Below are 17,032 nucleotides of genomic sequence, written 5' to 3'. Positions count from 1 at the left end.
ATAAATTACGACAAAAGTTTTGACAGTTTTGTGGTTTGAAAGAAGTTAGAATTTTTAAATGTCAAAGTTCTAAAAATTGTAGTATAGAAATGAATTCTAGTGACGAAGTGTTGCAGTTTTTTTTATTTGTTTATGGTAGAGTAGATAAAATATTGTATGAAACTGTGCGTGAAGTACTTTTTGCGAACTTACGCGATGTATAGCACTCGCTCCGCTGTCGCTCGTGCTCCAAATATCGCGTGCGTTCGCAAAAAGCATACTTCACGAACTGTTTCATAAATAACTATTAAACAATTTTTTTTAAATAAATTCACAAAAATAATTTTTTCATTTCGAACAGTATTTTTTTAGATAATTTGGGTCATTTTGAGCAAAAAAGGTCTCTTGTGATTTTTCTCTAAAATCGATTGATGTCGAGTTATATGCGATTAAAAATTTGAAAAATGCGAAAAATGGCAATTTTCAAGCTTAATTTCTCGATCAAAAATTATTATTATGGAATTAAAAAAAATGACCAAATCAAGTTTCAAACCCTTCTTCAAGGTTCTGAATTTTGTCATTATGTTATTACAAAGCTGCTATTTTTAATTATCAACAATTAGCGCTATATTCCAACTGTATCGTCGCCCCCGTTAGCGAAACTACTTCGATTAAATTTTTTTGCACAAACTTACTCAAAAAGAGGTCCTTATAACACATCCATAGGGTGTCGGACGGTGCCGTGGTGGAAAAATTGTTTAAAATTTTTTTTAAACAAATTCACAAAAATAATTTTTTCATCGCGAAAGATTTTTTTTAGATAATTTGGGTTATTCTGAGCAAAAAAGGTCTCTCGTGATTTTTCCCTAAAATTGATTGTTGTCGAGTTATATGGCCATTTTCGCATGTTTCAAATTTTATATCGCTTTTACCTCGGCAACAATCAATTTAAGAGAAGAATTACAAGAGACCTTTTTTGTTCATAATGTCCCAAATTATCTAAAAAAAATTGTTCGAAGTGGAAAAATTATTTTTGTGAATTTGTTTAAAAAAAATGTTTAAACAATTTTTCGACCACGGCACCGCCAGGCACCCTGTGGATGGATATGTTATAAGGACCTCTCTTTGAGTAAGTTTGTGCAAAAAAATCGAATCGGAATAATTTCATTAACGAGGGCGACGATACTTCCTGGACTATAGCGTTAATTGTTAATAATTAAAAATAACAGCTTTGTAATAAAATAATGACAAAAATCTCTTCAGGACCTTGAAGAAGGTGTTTGAAACTTGATTTGTTCACTTTTTGAATTTCATAATAATAATTTTTAATCGAGTTATTAAGCCTTGAAAATGCCCATTTTCGCATTTTTAAAATTTTTAATCGCATATAACTCGACAACAATAAATTTTAGAGAAAAATGACAGGAGACTTTTTTTGCTCAGAATGACCCAAAATATCTAAAAGAAAATTGTTCGAAATAAAAAAATTTTTTGTGAATTTGTTTAAAAAAAATTGTTTAAACAATTTTTTGACCACGGCACCGCCCGGCACCCTGTGGATATGTTATAAGGACATCTTTTTCAGTAAGTTTGTGCAAAAAAATCGAATCTAAATAATTTCGCTAGCGGGGGCGACGATACAGCCCGGTTTATAGGTAGGCAGATATTTTTCAATCTTTTTTCATTTTAAAACCCATGTTTAATTTTTAAGCATTTGTCGAATGTGACGTTTTTGTTGCCAAAAGAGTTTTATGCTTTTTGCAGATTATTTTTATAAACCATATTTACGTCAGTTAGGTATATTATACCTCTAATAGGACAGCGTCGATTATTGTTGAGACAAAAAAATAGTAACAGGATGGAACCTATTGTAAAAACAAGAAAATATAACAAAAAATAGACAAAAAATAATTCACGAACGATCTCAGGTCGCGAAGTGAAAAACAGTGAATTTTTAAGAGTAAAAAAGTTTAATTACTCGAAAAAAGTAAGATTCCATGTTACATTCTTCTTCTTCTTCTTCTTCTTCTTCTTCTTCTTCTTCTCAGGCCTCTTGGCCTGTTCTTTACCGATTTTAAGCTTGTATTCGTAGCTTTGATGTTAAGTGCCAGCTATCTCGCCATCTTTTAAAGGAATTGGAAAAGACTTTTATTGATTGCCGTTTTGACCTTTTAAAGGGCCTTCCTATTGGTCTCTTGCCTGTTGGCCTCGAATCCCTGGCTATATGGGCACTCTCGTCGTCTCTGTCTTCCCCACCGTACTATATCTTGTATGTTACAGAGGTCTCTTATTCTGTCTCTCAGTGTTTTCCCAGTTATTGACCTCAACGTTCTCATTTCTGATGTTCTCAGTATCCTCTTGGTTTCTGCTGTGTCACATCTTGTTTCTATCGCGTACGTCATGATCGGTCTTACACATGATTTGGTATATGCGTACTTTCCCTTTCAGCCTCATATCTTTATTTCTCCAGATGACATCCCTAAGACATCCTGACACGTAATTGGCTTTATTTGCTTGCTTTCGGACGCTCTCTTTAACATCTCCATAACTACATATTTCGATTACCAGATATTGGAATCTCGAGACTTGTTCAATTAGTTCGTTGTTAATTACTAATTTGCATCTTATGGGTTCCCTTGACACTACCAGGGATTTTGTCTTGGCTGTTGATATTTTCATGCTGTAGTTCTTCGCCACTGTATTGAAAGTTTGTACCATTCGCTGTAGGTTATCCTCGTTATCGGAGATTAAAGTTGCGTCGTCAGCATAACAGATGATTTTTATTGGTTTTTTTCGCCATATTATATAGTTTTCCAGTACTTTTAATGTTTCCTATGATTTTGTCCGTATCATGTTACATTGATACACATTATTACAAATTAATAAAATATTGAGGCTTCAAGAAACTTACGAAAATAGTTAGATTTTCTTTACTACTCTGTATCAATCAACAGGTAGTAAGGCCCAGAACATCCTAACCTTCTCTTCTCATTTCTCTATGAAATATCTTTTGATAGACTAAAATTTTCCGTAGGCGATTTAGGTATATAAGTTCGCTTAAAATAGCAATAAATAGGCACCCATTAATATAATTTAAAAACATAATTATATCCTACAACTTTTTGAAAATACTGAAACAACAGAAATGAAGGTACTTTGTAACATAGCCGGAAATACTCTTCTAAATAGGGACACAAGTGAAAATATAAGGAGTACACATGGATAACCGGTTAGATGTTAAACACTAAAAAGAGTGGAATGAACCTATTCGCAGAATAACAGAAAGAAGATTAGTTCTCCAACAGGATGGAGAAGTATAGGCCGACTAAATGCCGAATAAAGAAGGAAGAAGTAAGAAGAAAATTCTTTATTAATACTTTTGTTACTGATTTTAATTAAAATTTATTGTAATATTTTAAATACTATTGATTTGGTAATAGGGCAGTCAATGAGGGTATTTGGCTCCGAATTCCATCCTACTACATCGATTTACTTGAAATTTTCACAGTAAGTAGGGAATAGCTCATGAAACAAAGTATACCCTATGCCGATGTGCGCTTTTATTTGGGGGGTGGTTCCCACCCCTTGTCGGGAGTAAAAAATGTTTTGGTTAAAATAGCCACGGCAGAGCTAGAGAACATAATTTTAAGCAAAAACTGTTCTATAATTATTTTTTAAAAACTCAATACTTTTTGAGTTATTCGTGGTTGAAAATTGGCCATTTTCATTGAAAAATGACACCTCTTTCCGGACGGATTTTTGTGAATACCTTAAAATTCATGCATCTAACAAGAAAGGTATTTAAAATATTTCTGTAGGTCATAAAAAACAAAGAGATTCGTTCCTTCATAAATCTTCTAGTTAAAATAGAAAGAGGGATATGGTAGGTAAGAAGAGTTTGTTTTTTGCTGCATGCTCAAATCGGTGTATTCAACTTGAAATAACAGAGAAATGGTCGATTTTAGGTGTATAATGATACTTACAACTTTTATAGTGCTTGAGAAGACCTTTAAAATGAGCAATACTAAATGTCGATTACATTCAAACTAATCGAGATATTCTGCAAAAAACTTGATGACTAATGTATTTTAAGAAGAAATGAGAAGTATATTTAACTCCTCATCCATCAGAATTTAAATACATCGTTTTCCTTCTACAATACTTTTTATTATGGTGTTATTTATATGTTCAAAAAGTTGGACTGGTTTAAAATGAATGGTTTTTGAAAAAAAATAAGATCAAATTATAGAGCGCATTTTTAAATTTTCTTAACAATCTTCTTTTTCTCCATGTAACTCGAAAATGATAAGAGATACGAAAAAAGATACCACACAAAAATGTAGGGTTTTTTTAGGTAAAAATTTCCTTTTTATTTTTCATTACTGTATCTCTTATCATTTTCAAGTTACATGGAGAAAAATAGATTTTTAAGAAAATTTAAAAATGCTCTCTATAATCTGATCTTTTTTAACCATTCATTTTAAACCCGTCCAACTTTCTCAGCATAGAAATAACACTATAGTAAAAGGGATTGTAGAAGGAAAACGAGGCACTTACATTATGGTGGATGGGGTTAAAATGACTTCTAATTTTTTCTTAAAACACATTAGTAATCAATTTTGTTTGCAGCATATCTCGCTTAGTTTTAATGTAATGGACCTTTAATATAGCTCGTTTTAAAGGTCTTTTCAAGCACTACAAAAGGTATTGGTAGCATTATACACCTAAAATCGACCGTTTCTCTGATATTTCAAGTTGAATACACCAATTTGCGAATGTACAAAAAGACAAACTATGTTCACCTACCATCTCTTTTTGTATTATAACTAGAAGAGTTATGGAGGCAAGTGTCTCTTTGTTTTTTTATAACTTACAGTAATGTTGAATATCGTTTTTTAATTAGATGCATAGTTTTTAAGGTATTCGCAAAATACCGTTCGAAAAGGTATTGTTTCAATGAAAATAGCCAATTGTCAACCAAGAATAACTCAAAAAGTATTGAGTTTTCAAAAAAAAATTATAGACCAGTTTTTGCTTAGAATTAGGTTCTCTAGCGAATTTCGTGATAATTTTAACCAAAAAATTTTCCACCCATGAGAAGGGGTGGGAACCACCCCCAAGATAAAAGCACACATCGGCATAGGGTAGACTTTGAATTAGGAGATAGGTAGAGGCTAGTCCCAAAATTTCATTAAAATCCATGCAGTAGGATACAATTCGGAGGTAATATCCTATTCTTGCTCCCATTGACTGGCGTATAATGACGAAAATATCACCCACTAACACTACATTATATATTTTCCGAGGTCTACCCTTTCTGTCTGTGAGTCACCTTGAATGACCCCTAGGTGCGAAAAGTAATCCTAGTTCCTCTCCCCATCGTAGTTCTTCATTTAAATTTCCAGAATAATAGTGTAGTTAGTTTAGTTAGTTAGAATAGGTTACACATTTGTTACTGGCTGAATGGGCACTTAGCCCAAAGGCCAAAGAAAAAAAAAAAAAAAAAAAAAAAAAAAAACACTACATTAGTATTACATTTCCGAACTTTGTGTGTGTCTTCAGAAAGTGGGTATTGATGATAAAGACCTACGCATTATCAAAAATCTTTACTGGCATCAACGTGCAAACATCAGGATTGGCTGGGACACGTCTGAAGAACTTCAAATACGAAGAGGAGTAAGGCAGGGCTGCATTTTGTCCCCACTAATATTTAACATCTATTCTGAGTTTGTTTTCAATAAAGCAGTGGATAATGCTCAATGTGGTATCAAAATGAATGGCGTCAATATTAATAATTTGAGATATGCGGATGACACGGTGTTAATTGCGAGCAATTATGAAGAACTTCAACATCTGATTAATAGGATTACCACAACGTGTGATGAATATGGACTCAAGCTAAACACCGCAAAGACCAAGGTGATGGTTGTCAGTAAGACGCCAATACAACCGGAAGTAGTAACAGCTTATGGTGAACAATTAGAAAGAACTAACAGTATCACCTACCTGGGTTGTAATCTAAATGAGAACTGGGACATGAGCAAAGAAATTAGAATACGTATAGAGAAGGCCAGAGCTGCATTCTTTAAGATAAAGAAACTTTTATGTGGAAACAACATTACTTTGAATCTTAAAATTAGATTAGTGAGATGTTATGTGTTCTCTACTCTTTTGTACGGTGTCGAAGGTTGGACTTTAACAGATACTCTTCTCAAGAAATTGGAAGCCTTTGAAATTTGGGTATACCGAAAAATCCTACGAATAAGTTGGGTGGATAGAGTTCGTAACGAAGTTGTTTTGCACCGGACGGGAAAAGTCACAGAAGTCGTCAGAACAGTTAAAAATCGAAAACTTGAATATTTTGGCCATGTTATGCGACACCCAGAGAGATATAATATACTCCATTTAATAATACAAGGCAAGGTAGACGGAAGAAGAGGGCCAGGTCGAAGAAGAACGTCATGGCTTAAAAACCTGAGAGAATGGTATAACAGATCCTCTGCATCCCTTTTCCGAGCTGCCGTTAACAAAATTACTATAGCCAATTTGATAGCCAACGTTCGATAATCGAGCACGGCACATGAAGAAGAAGTGTGTGTGTTCACAAAGAGGGGATGGCATTAGATAAACTTTTTGCCACAGATATTTGAAAGTTGAAGATTGAAGATGTCATATTAAATTTTTATTTTAGAATCTTTAAGAAATTGTATGATAATATCATTAATAGTTTTGGTATTGAAGCTTAGTAGATGTGAAATATTCAGCGGTAAACTTACATTCCGCTCCTGAAGTCTAGCAATTAGTGCTTTCGTATGGTTTTTATTAAGTTCACAATTAAAGATTATATGATTTAAATCTGCAGTAGAGTAGTTATCAGTAGTAATAACCCAACGACATTGATAATTGTTCGAAAAAATTTTATAACAGATTTCGAAAGCTTGTTGCTTGGAACCATGTAAGCAACAAGCTTGAGAAAGTTGTTAAAAAATTTTTGAGCATTTATCAATGTTCGAGGGTTATTCGGATAGAAAATTTTTTGCTGGTTATGAAAAAAAATACAGAGCAGAAACAATTTATTTAAATGTGAAATTAACAAAGGAACAATTAGAAAAGTTTAATGAAGATCCAGACATGTTAGTTTCTATAACTGATGAAGATGTATTTCAAATCGTGACATTTTGAAATATTGAATATTTGAAATGTCAAAATCGAAATGAAACGAAATGTAGGTATCCATAGCTACATGATTGAGTGAAAACAGCCCATGGGATCTGTTTTCAGTATAATGTTGGTTTTATTGGTTGTATTCAATCAGATGACCAAAAATTAATTGATTTCATTGGATTTCTAATTGAGCAAAAAATTTTCAGTAGTAATAACCCAAGGACATTGATAATTGTTCGAAAAAATTTTATAACAGATTTCGAAAGCTTGTTGCTTGGAAACAGACCGACGCCGTAGGCGGAGGTCTGTTGCCTGTAAGCAACAAGCTTGAGAAAGTTGTTAAATTTTTGAGCATTTATCAATGTTCGAGGGTTATTCGGATAGAAAATTTTTTGCTGGTTATGAAAAAAAATACAGAGCAGAAACAATTTATTTAAATGTGCAATTAACAATTCTTCCACCGTCCGATTTCCATCTAATTCATATTTTCTATCATTGCAAAAGTCCATAAACGCTTTCCATACAAATTTTTTACTGTAAACAGTATTCTTTGGTATATTTGATTCGATAATTTCATTAATATTCTCATCAGTATTACAACCAAATCGTGACATTTTGAAATATTGAATATTTGAAATGTCAAAATCGAAATGAAACGAAATGTAGGTATCCATAGCTACATGATTGAGTGAAAACAGCCCATGGGATATGTTTTCAGTATAATGTTGGTTTTATTGGTTGTATTCAATCAGATGATTTTGAGAAATGGGTAAATTAGTCCCTGGGCACAGGTTACATTAGGGTGAGTTCTATGCACTTTTGATACAAACACGTCTACATAAAAATTGTTACTGGTTAAATTTCCTATCTAAATATAACTTTTTAAAGTCAAAGATACTTTTTTTTACAAAAATATATTCAAAAGAATAAGCACGAAGAAACCCAAAAGAAAGAAATTTTGTTTTTTGTCCCATAACTTTTGTCTACGGGGATATAGGTATAGACATTGCTTCACAGAAAAAAAACTTACATATTTTCTCTTTAAAATGATGTTTGGTAGAGGTCATTAGGATTTACAGTTTTCGAAATATGATTTTTCAAAATTCGCCACTCACAGCAATTCTGGGCAATTTTCCTTGTTATTTCGCAAATATTGTTCTGTAACTTTTTTCTACGTAACTTTAGGCATATTCAATGGTACATGTAAGAGGAATAGAAATCAATTACCTTTAAAATTTTCTATTGTATAATGTTGTACGACTTCTTTTAAAGAGGTTATCTTTTTCAAGATTTTATACTTTTAACGAGTTTTTATATTTTTTACGATTATTTTTTAAATTTCCCATTATAACTTTTTTTTCTGCATTTAGGTATATATTATATAATAAAATGAAAGCTTATTCTGGTTACTTTAAAATGGTGTATTACAAAAAAATTCTAGGATTATTTTTTAATAAGATATGCTTTTTCAAAATGTAATAAGTACTTGCAACGATTTTTGATTTTAGGATTATTTTTTAAATTTCTCATTATAACTTTTTTATGTGATTGTGTGTTATGATTGAATCTTATTTTTTATAGGTAATACTTTGGATCCACTTGACTTGGGCTTGACTTGACTTGAAGCTCCTGCACCACAAGCTTTGCTTGAAAAAATAGCATGTAAATGTACCAAAGGATGTACAAAAAACTGCGGTTGTAGGAAGATAGGAGTTAGTTGTTCTTGTTCAATATTCTGCAAAGGGTGCATGTGCATGGGTACTAATTGTGGGAACTCTAAGATAACTGAGGTGTCAGAGGAAGATATTGAAGCTAATGCTAACGAAGAGATGGACTTTGATTTTGAAAATTTTTTAAATGTCAACGTTTAAATAATTGTAACTAAAGTGATGTTTTCTAAGACTAATGTTTATGTAATTTTTGTAAAAGAAATAATTTTAAATAATACAGTTAAAAAAATATCAAAGAATCACTCGGTTTCCATTATTTAAATATAGATGATACACCATTTTAAAGAACAGAAAGTAAGCCCTCCTTATTGAGCAATATATAGTATATTCATGTACAAGAAAAAAAAGGTATAATGAGAAATTTAAAAAATAATCCTAAAATCAAAAATCGTTGCAAGTACTTATTACATTTTGAAAAATATTATCTTATTCAAAAATAATCCTAGAATTTTTTGTAATACACCATTTTAAAGTAAACAAAATAAGCTTTTTTTATTATATAATATAATATATACCTAAATGTAGAAGAAAAAAAGTTATGAGAAATTTCAAAAATAATTTTAAAAAATGTAAAAAATAAAAGATACTTTTTTATATTAGGTATTATAATATAATACATAATATATAATATATAATATATAATATATAATATATAATATATAATATATAATATATAATATATAATATATAATATAATATTATATAATATATAATATGTAATATATAATATATAATATATTATATAATAGTATTATTTTATTTTTATATTATATTATAAAAAATCGTTAAAAGTATAAAAGTTTGAAGAACCATAATCTCTTTAAAAAAAAGTCGTACAACATTATACAGTAGACCATTTTAAAGGTAATTGATTTCTATTCCTATTACGTGTACCATTGCATATACCTAAAGTTACGTAGAAAAAAGTTACAGAACAATATTTGCGAAATAACAACGAAAATTGCCCAAAATTGCTGTGAGTGGCGAACTTTAAAAAATCATATTTCGAAAACTTTAAATCCTAATTACCTCTACTGAACAAAATTTTAAAGGAAAAATATGTAGGTTTTTTTTCTGTAAAGCAATGTCTATACCTATATCCTCGTGGACAAAAGTTATGGGACAAAAAACAATATTTCTTTCTTTTGGGTTTCTTTGTGCTTTTTCTTTTGAATATATTTTTGTAAAAAAAAGTATCATTGACTTTAAATAGTGATATTTAGATACGAAATTTAACTAGGAACAATTTTTATGTAGATATGTTTGTACCAAAATTGCATAGAACTCACCCTAATGTAACCTGTGCCCAGGGACTAATTCACCCATTTCTCAAAAACGCACCCCTTTAAATAGTAGCACTTCGCGGTTTTTTCATATATAGATGTCCATTGACCATATGAAATAATAAAACCCCGTTAACGTTGTAGTTCCTTTTAGCTATCTTATTTTGAATATAATCAATAGCCTATTAATTAACTTTTAATAAATCATCTTAATATTTTAATCACTACTGTCTGAATATTTAAACAGCTTTTGCACTTTATAATCTTTTCTATTTTAAGCATATACGGGCAGTAATGTTAGAAAATACAGACACCTGCTTCTCAATTCTAATTTTTAGTACTTACTCAGAAAAACGCACGGATGGTTGTGCTCTCAGAACAAAATTATAAACCGGATTGAACAATTAGGAAAAATGCCAAACAATCTTCTATATATACACATGAGTATATAAATAAAATTAATAACAACTATTACTTTATACAGTGTGTATCCAAAGCAATGTAAAATATTTTTGTGGACATCCAATTTTAAGACTAAAATTTCCTATAAACATGTGCCTGATATTTTGTCTTTGTTTTTTTAATGCAAAATAATGTATCTGGACTTCTGAGATTATAGATATGATTACAATATGGTAAAATATTGCAATATTCGTAATACAGTATTTGTTGATTTATCATTTCTTTGTCCAGTGTGTCCAAGCGAGAAATCAAGTACAAAAAGCAAATAGATTGGCAAGATCTCTCAATAACACTATATGGCGAAACCGACATACGACATATTAACAATGAGATGAAGTCAAGATAAAGCCAATGTAAGACCAATAATGACATATGCATCCAGTGGCGTAACAAACTCCGTCGGGGCCCCCCTGCAGAATTGAAAATGGGGGCCATTTTACAAAATTACTAAATGCGACATGTGTTACAAATACCTATATACAGCCCAGTAAATGAACGTAAAATATAGCAATACCATGTAATTTTTTAGTGTCACCACCGAAGTGGTCAATGCAAGACTTTTCAAGTTATTTATGAGTAAAAATAATTATTATTTTTCGACAAACAAAACATGTTTTTAGGCGATTTTTCGCAAATAGTTCAAAGAGTAAGTAATTGATCTAAAAGAATATTTGATGGATTCGACCGATACTTGATGGAAGTTCATTTTATATAACAATAAAACACTGAATCCTGATCGATTGGGGCCCCCCGCAAGATTCATGCTGCGGGGGCCTCTGTTACGCCCCTGCACGTCATGTTAAAGAATAAAATCTTACTACTGTTTTTACCGTTTGACAAACACTGAAAACGTTTGTTTTCTATAGTTCCACAAAATTATGGAATTTTGTTGAAGTATAGAAAACAAACGTTTTCAGTGTTTTATTGTTATATAAAAGAATATTGTTAGCAAAAATGTAGCTTATAAAAAAATGAAACAAAGGTTAAGTTTATCGACCCAGTAAAAGAAAAGTTGTAGCTAATGAAAAGTTTTTCTTATACATCAAATTCCAAATCGAATATTTTAACGTAAAATAACCAAAAAATGAAATAATTTTCGTGGAAAACTCATTAGAACTTTTTTTAAGTGTTTAAAAATAGTTATTTATGAAACAGTTCGTGAAGTATGCTTTTTGCGAACGCACGCGATGTTTAGAGCACGAGCGACAACGGAGCGAGTGCTATACATCGCGTAAGTTCGCAAAAAGTACTTCACGCACAATGTCATACAATAATGTATCTACGATAAACAAATAAAAAACTGTAACTCTTCGTCACTGGAATTCATTTCTATTCTAAAATTTTTAAAATTTTGACATTTAAAATTCTAATTTCTTTCAAACCACAAAACTGTCAAAATTTTTGTTGTAGTTTATTGTCATCACCATGACAAAGCGAAAGTAAAGGATATTTGATTATATGAAAGTGTGCCAAAAACAGTGCGAAAAATAAATCCCACTTAAACATTGTTACTTCACGCACACTTTAAACCCTTCACGCACTGCTATCTATAATGACAGTTTTCACAAACTAAAAACTTATACATAATATGACATAGAGTAGATAAAAAACATTATTTTTATTTTTTACAAAAGTTTCTAGCATCAAACCTAAGCCAGTTACCCTCAGAATACTGTTAATCCCATTTTTTGGTAAAATAATTGTAAAAATCTCACCCTATTTAGCACCTCAAATGAAACTAATCATTATCGCTTTACAAATTATTTAACTTTTTTATATTACCTGTAAGTTTCACAGGTTCAAAGAGCTTATTTTTAAAAGGGTTCTAGTTGAAAGGGCTTGAACGAGTCACTAATCACCAGTATATGCAAATTTTAAACAGCCATATTTTAACCAATTTTTATCTTAAGTCTTAAAGAATAAAGCCAACATATTTATAAAAGAAAAACCCACATTTCTTTGCTCTTTGAGATTTTTCGTATCACTAATACTTTTTAAGTCATTTGGAAAAAAGGCATTTTTCCAAAAAATTTTTTTTTTTTTACATTTTTAAAGTAAATGGTAAAGCGCTAACGTTAAATGTTATTTGGGGTGCGAAATAGGGAGAGATTTGCACGATTTTTTTTAAAATCGAGCGTAACTCGTATAGTTTTGGTGCTAGAAACTTTTATAAAAAATAATAATAAAGCTTTTTGTAACATTTAAAAAAGTTTTATTCAATGAGTTTTTCCCTAAAAAAGCTTAATTTTTTGGTTATTTCAGGTTGAAATATTCGATTTGGAATTGGATGAATAAGAATAATTTTTTATGAGCTTCAACTGTGCTTTTACTGTGTCAATAGACTTCATAAATAAGTACACCGTTCTTTTGTATCTTATTTGCTACATTTTTGCTACAAATATTTTTCAATATCTAATATTTAATTCGATAAAATCCTTATTTTTTAGTTATTTGCGAAAAACCCGTCTGAAAACGTGTTTTTTTTGTTGAAAAATAAACATTTTCACTCGTAAATGACTTAAAAAGTATTAACATAGATAAAGAAACTCCATAGAACAAATGTTGCTTATAATTAGTCAATTTATACATTTCCGAACTTATTTTAAACGTATGTTTTTGACCCCAAGAAGTGGTGTCACACCCCGAAGTAAAAGCAACCAACGGCATAAGACCAACTTTGAAGTGGAGTGTAACTAGCACCTAAATCCAAATTGTCAAGCAAATACGTCCCTCGTGACGCTGATAATTTCACTCCAAAACTGTGATTTACTGAACTATTGGTGTAGTCATGTATTGTTTATGACGACTTTATTGGTATAGAAGAAAATAAAACAAAAATTACTAAATGATTTCATTAGTTCATAGTATTATTTTAATGTTGTTGTGAAGCTATTTCCTTGTGTCATTTTTATAATCAACTATTTTCAATGGAAAATAAGCCACCATTTTACCAAAACAAAAAAATGATTTTATTATCGTTTCGACTCCCATGTCGGGTGTCGTTGTCAAAAAATGTTTGTTTAATTTAGTATTATTTTGTATTTTGACAACGACACCCGACTTGGGCGTCGAAACGTTAATAAAATCATTTTTTTGGTAAAATTGTAGCTTATTTCCCATTGAAAATAGTTGAGTATTATTTTATGAGAAGAACAACTAACTTCATTTTCTATACAGCACTGTTTAAAAAACGTATGTATGCCAATAATATAACAACACATTCTTACATAATATATTAGACGAAAGATGGGGCCCCTGACTATCTCTGAATAATTATATGTATCGAAATACTAAACGTAGGTAGAGATTAAAGAGGAAACCCATTTCTAGATTTAGAAATATTGTTCTAAAATTCGGCAAATTGTAATTCTCAAATCTTTCAATAGTCACGTACAAAGCATTATAGTTTATTGTCGTCACCATAAAAGTTCGAGGGACCGGAAAGGATATATACACACGTAAGATAATATATAACAGATTTTTATATAATATCAGACGACATGATGGGGCCCCTGATCGATTGCCCCCACCCCGCAAGCTTCATGCTGCGGGGGCCTCTGTTACGCCCCTGTATGCATCAGAAACAAGATCCGATACAGCCACAACACAAAGACTATTCATTTGAATCGGCAGCGATGAGAGTACTGAGAAGAATTACAGGAAATACGCTGAGAGATCAAAAAAGGAGTGAAGACATTAGAAGAGAATGTAACCTACAGTGTATTAAACGAATGGACACTAAATAGAAAAAAAAATAGAATAACCACATAAACAGAATAGGGGAGACACGTGGTCAAAATCGCAAAAGATTAATCACCAATCGGAAGAAGTATCGGCCGACAGCGCAACAGATGGAGTGACCACGTCCCATAGAGATATCAATCTGCCAATGAACAAGCAGAATTGCTTATAAAGAAGAAGAAGAAGAAGGAAATTTTTCTATTAATGTTCTTAGTACTTGTATTCTCCAACGCCCTGAAGGGCACTGAGGATTATGAGAAAGAAGAAAAAGTACATACTTGTATTATGCTCTATGGTACTAGAACCCTTTCTAAAATCCCCCTTTTTTAAAACTGATTACTATCCAATTAGTTATTTGCAGCGTCATTATCTTTACAAACAGCTTATATTATAACACTCGTAGCAGGCTAATCGGTGTAATAATTTTCAAATTTATTTTTAATTGCTTTTTTAAATATCAATACTAAGAAATGATTTAGCCAAGCTGTGGGTCACTCACATATTTATTTGTATTTATAACGCAGAATTATAATATAAAACGTAACTTCAAAATATTTCTGACGACTTTCTAGACGTATTAAGAAAGAAAAATAAATTACGAAAATCTGCTGGGAAACTCTGCCTTATGGGGAACAAAAGGCCAACGAAAGCAGTCTGAGCTAAATAGGGTTAATAAACAAAAGACAAGCAAAAGACAAACTGCAGACAAGCTAAAAAGAACTTAGTAATTTCCCAATCTCAAGAAAATTTTCCTTTCTGAGATATTTCGTCATGGGAAACAGATACTTCCAGAATACCCCCAAACTAATTTTCAAGGCAGTTAGACGGATCAGAAAGAAAACACCTTCCTAGATAAGAAACAGATAGAGGACTAGTGTAACATCAATAAAACATCATTTTACAACTGGTCTGAAAAGTACAGACAATCACCAAAGTTCTGCTAAGTACGGGGCCTAAAGAACCATCCAGATGTGTCAATTTTTATGTCATTTGCTACACACTTGGTCTTAGGGTTATAGATAACTCCATTTTTATCATTGAGTCATACGTATCATGTCAATAATTTGAAAAATAAAATAAAAATGGAATTTTTATTTTATTTTTATATTGGTATTTACTCCTTTGAGTAACTAGGTCCATTTTCCGTTGGAATTTACCAGCTGAACAGATGGGGTCGTGAATTGTAAGTTTTTGAATTCCCTCTTGTCTTCTTCGCTTCAGCATCCATCTGGCTTGCAAATTTTAGAAGCCATGGAGGTGTTACCAAGGAAATGGACCAATAAGTTTTCAATTAAAAATCTTTTAGTAATGTATTTAATATTTTTCAATATTATTAATGCTTCTATTAAGTTGAAAACTTTGCCTTTCAATAATTTGAATTTTTACAAACATGTTGTTCTGAAGCTATTTCCTTGTGGCATTTTTATAATTACGTATTTTTTATGGGAAATAAGCCACAATTTTACTAAAAAATGAATTTATTAACGTTTCGAAGTCCAAATCGGGTTTCGTTGTCAAAATACAAAATACTATTGATAGTATTTTGTATTTTGACAAATAAATTTTTTATAAATCAAAAAACAATAGTATTTTGTATTTTGACAACGAAACCCGATTTGGGCTTCGAAACGTTAATAAATTCATTTTTTAGTAAAATTGTGGCTTATTTCCCATAAAAAATACGTAATTTTACAAACATATTATATATTTCCTAAAACAGAAAAGTTCCCGGGACTTGGCTGTATACCATGTAGTTAAAAGACTAACATCGAGGTAAAAAAAACTCCTTAGTAATAGGTATAACAAACAGTGGTTATCTCAAACAACCATCTTGGTCAACTGAATTGACTTGGCAGACATCAGTTGAGCAAGATGGTTGTTTGAGATTTTGGGTAGGATCTTGTAATGTTCCCGGAAAGTATTCGCTAACATCGGCTTCAGCCTTTATAATTTTACGATTTAAGAATATAAATTTAATTCTACATGTAACCACTGTTTGGTTTTGGGGCTGTTTTGCAAGTACATGACACATGAGTTCACTGATGATGGACTGATAAGTCCGAAATCGTTCGTTCTGAACAAAATGTAATCCACTTGGATTTTTAAGATTTTACTGAGGAGTTTTTTACTTCGATGTTAGAGTTTATTATATTTTTCCTTCGAAACACTCTGTACATTGCTGCACAATGATAAAATACAACGTATAATAATTTAGTAAAGACAGTAATCAATTTTAATTGCATCTGCAGGCACATAAAGATTATCATTTTTTTTTGTATCTATTATAAATGCACGTTTTATTCAATTTGAAGATTAATAAAAAATCAAGACATAATTGGGCTATATATCAAGAATAAATAAATGATTCTTAGATATTAAAGAGAGATTAGTATGAAATTGCTTACAATTTACAAACTGATTGATTTTAATTCCAAAGAACCTTATTAAAGTCTCGTCATGTACAACTATTTAATAAAAATATCAAGAATTATTTTTTCAATAAGATAGAATTGAATGCTCGAATATATGAATTTTACAAATAAAAGGTAAATATCGAGCATAGTTATTTGCCCAATTTTTAAATTTTGCCAAAATACTTTCGCTCTCATGGCATCATCAGGGGCATTTCGTTAAAAAAGAAAGCTATCCAGCACATCCCGGAATGTCGTAGAA

This window comes from Diabrotica virgifera, chromosome 5, assembly GCF_917563875.1.
Source record: "Diabrotica virgifera virgifera chromosome 5, PGI_DIABVI_V3a".
Taxonomy (NCBI): domain Eukaryota; kingdom Metazoa; phylum Arthropoda; class Insecta; order Coleoptera; family Chrysomelidae; genus Diabrotica; species Diabrotica virgifera.
This window is presented reverse-complemented; position numbering follows the sequence as displayed.